The sequence below is a fragment of the Ceratotherium simum genome, chromosome 14 (genome assembly GCF_057802395.1).
Source record: "Ceratotherium simum simum isolate JZ-2026a chromosome 14, ASM5780239v1, whole genome shotgun sequence".
In the NCBI taxonomy this organism is placed as follows: Eukaryota; Metazoa; Chordata; class Mammalia; order Perissodactyla; family Rhinocerotidae; genus Ceratotherium; species Ceratotherium simum.
Window position 1 is genome coordinate 39,756,478 of NC_141913.1, and position 3,704 is coordinate 39,760,181.

Sequence of the window (3,704 nt, forward strand, 5' to 3'; positions counted from 1 at the left end):
CGAAATTCCCCTGAAGAACAGCGGCCCAGGCAAGTGTCGTTGGCTTCATGGTAAAACTCCCTCTGCTCCGACCTCATTTCCTATCATCTCCCCACTTTTTCTGCCTCCTTGTTGTTCCTCACACCAACAGTGTGCCCACCTCAAGGCTTTTCCACTTACTGTTGCCTGAGCTTGAATCATTCCGTCCCCAGCTATCCACAGAGCTCGCCTTCTCATTTCTTTCAGGTCTCTGCTCAAATGTCATCTCAGAGAGCCTGGCCTGATCACCCTGTAAGAGCAGCAACGCCCTCCTCTGCTCTTCCTATTCTCCTTACTCTGCTTTGTCTCCATAACACCGTTACCATCTGACATCGTATGTTCATTTGTTGATTATTTGTCTCCCTGCTTTAGAATGGAAAATCCAGGAGGACAGGGAATTTGTTTTGTTTCTGATATACCCGGCACCTAGAACAGTGCCTGGCCCTTGACAGACACTCAAAAAAACTTGTTGAATGAATGACTCAATGTAAATTGAATGACAAGGAAGCCCTATCATTTTTCAATATAGAATTAATTCTTCAAGGAAATAATTCACTCCTCACCTCCAGCCCATATCTTCAATCATCATTATTATTTTGTGTGTGTGTGCGTGTGTGTGTGTGTGAGGAAGATTAGCCCTGAGCTAACATCTGTCGCCAATCCTCCTCTTTTTGCTGAGGAAGACTGGCCCTGGGATAACATCCGTGCCCATCTTCCTCCACTTTGTATGGGACGCCGCCACAGCATGGCTTGACAAGCAGTGCATCAGTGCGCGCCTGGGATCCGAACCCCAGGCCGCTGCAGCAGAGCGCACACGCTTAACCGCTACACCACCGGGCTGGCCCCAATCATCATTATTTAGAACCCAGTAGGTGTGTGGGGGCTATTGTTTTTGGCTACCTGACATGCTTCCACATCATTCTATCCCCAGTCTCACACTCGGCTTCTTCTTGGTAGCCTACTTCCCAGCCTCCAAGGATAAGCACACCTTCAAGGCTTGGCCAATGGGAGTATTCCAGAATGATTGGTCAGAGATGAGCTCATGACCTAAACTTGGCTAATCTGAGTCTTCCTCAAGACCGTTTTCACTGGAGCTGGGGGAGAGGAAGTAGTCCCTAGACTGTTGTGTCACATCGTTCAGTTAGAAGGCTGCGAATGAAGACTCTGGGGGATGTATTTTCCCCAGTCAGAGGAAGAGATGGATTGAAAGAAAGGGAGCCCCAGCAGCATGGAGACTTGGATCTAGTCTCTGGAGCTCCTCTGCTTCCTGCAGCTCTGCTTTCCTCTTTCTTCAACCCACAAGCTCCCCCAGCATCCTTCCAACACATCTCTTTCTGCCATAACAAATGCCACTTGGGCTCCTGTCACTCACAATTAAACCTGCTCACTAACATGATGCATCATGCTCTGGGCTGGTTGCTGAGGATGCAACAATGACTTGGATACTATCCTTGCCCTCAAGGAGCTTACGGCCTCTAGGAAGAGACAAGAAAGGAAAATGACTTGCAATACAGTACAGACGTACATAATGGGCATGGGACTCACCAGAATTCAAGGCTCTGACACATTTCTCTGACACATTGGTCAGCTTCTTTAAGTTCTTACGATGGTTTTATGTTCAAAGCAACCTAAGTATCCAAAATAATATAGCCCATGATCAAATCAATAAATACCAACTGAGCATCTACTATGTGCAAGGCTCAGCATAAGTGCTGTGATACAGATCTGTAGAGCATTCTAAGAGGGGTAGGTGCACTTCTAAAAAATAATAAAGAATATATGGTAAATATGAAATGAAGTCATAGGACATTCTATTCCTTCCTATCTGTGTCTTTCTAGAAGAGCAATTTAGCATGGTGGCTAAGAGCATGATCTTTGGAATCCCAGCTCTGTCACTAGCCTTGTGATCTTGGACAAAGTCACTTAATTTCTGTGAGATTCAGTGTCCTCCGTAAACTGGATAATATAACAGTATCTTTCTTACAGGGTTGTTGGGAAGATTAAATGAGTTGATATGAGTGAAACACTTAAAATAGTGCCTGGCACATAGTAAGTTCTCAACAAAAGTTAGCAAACAATATTATTTCCAAATTATATAGATTATAAACTCCTCAAAGCAGGAGCCCTTGCATTCTTCATAGCTCAGCTAACATGTAGAGACCACTCAAGATTTTTCTACTTGCTTGGATCAGCAGTATTAACTTATTAGCAGATGCAGGCATTGTCTTGCTTGCTGGTTTCTCCATCTGCTCTAAATTTAGTACTAAATAAAGACAGTTGTGGATGGAGGAGGTTTCAGAGATCTCTAGCCCAAATTCACTGCGTTTTTGTTTTGTTTGAAAACTATAATCCGGAGAGAATTTAGAAGCATCTGCTGAACACCGTTTTTAGGCATGTTTTGCAGAAATTTGTAGCATCTATTTACATTGTTATATGCATCCATACTTTGAATCTTCAACCATTTACATATAGTAATATCCTAACTGATGCTCCAAATTTGATGCTACTCTTATATGACCCTGCTTAATTCTTAACTCATTATAATGTATGGTTATTAAATAAACTGATTTATGAGAAGCAATTCACTTTCAGTCTTGGTAAGTAGAACAGTCACAATCCTACAATCCCAGGTTTGAATAAAGATGTCTAAGAATATGGCATCATAATTAAACTTTACATTTGTATAGTGCATAACAATACCTTACATCTGTATACCTTGTTTAATGCCTACAACCACTCAGTGAGGTAGGCAGGTAGGGGAGTATCATGAATTCCATTTTATGGATGAAGAAATTAGAACCAAGAGGTGTTAACTGACTTGCCTTTTACTAAATGGTAATAAATGGCAGAGCCAAGACTATACTCAGTTTTCCTGACTGCTAGCCAGTGCCCTTTCCACTCTACTGGCAGAGGGAAACGTTAGGAATTCCCATTTTCTTCCATCACATTTTACAGCCTGATTCTACTAAGGACCTGACAGTACTTGCCAACGGTGGTCTGTGTGTGAGTAAAGCCAGGGCCTCCTTTGGTCAATCCCATTTTGTAAATGCTGCTGGCCCATCCCCTTGGCAATGAGGATTTATACCAGGCAAATGTTGCACCTAACAGTATTTAAATGCATCTGCTAGAACTAAGAAACTTTGGAATTGAAAGATCAAAAACAATCATCGATGAAATAACTTGAATAATGGAGATAATCTTCTAGTCAACATTCAACCTCTTTGCTCCTTACTTCAAGCTAAAGATGCCTATAAAACCACAAACACTGTGGCAGCAGAAGGTATTTTGTAGACAGAACTTTGAACAAAAGCAACTATAGGAGTTTTGCAGAGTTTGTTTTCACTGGAAGAGAGCCACCACCCCAAAATTTCTCATCGTTGAATAGATGGGAGGGAGCAGGATTAGAAGTAGAAAGAGAGGTAGCCTGAATATATAGTTGATGGGAACTGACTCTATGTGGTTGACAGAAAGTGTTTATACTGTGAAGGAGTTAGCATGAGTGGTAGAGACAGAATGACTAAAATGTCTATACAATTAGTATATAAATTCAGACTTGTTTAAACTGGCATAGACAAGTATGAAGCATTTTGTATTGGACATAAAAATGGTTGAAGAGAAAGCCAGACAATGTAAAGGATCCATTCCACATAACACCTCAGTATGACAGTTAGGAGTCTTTATATTCC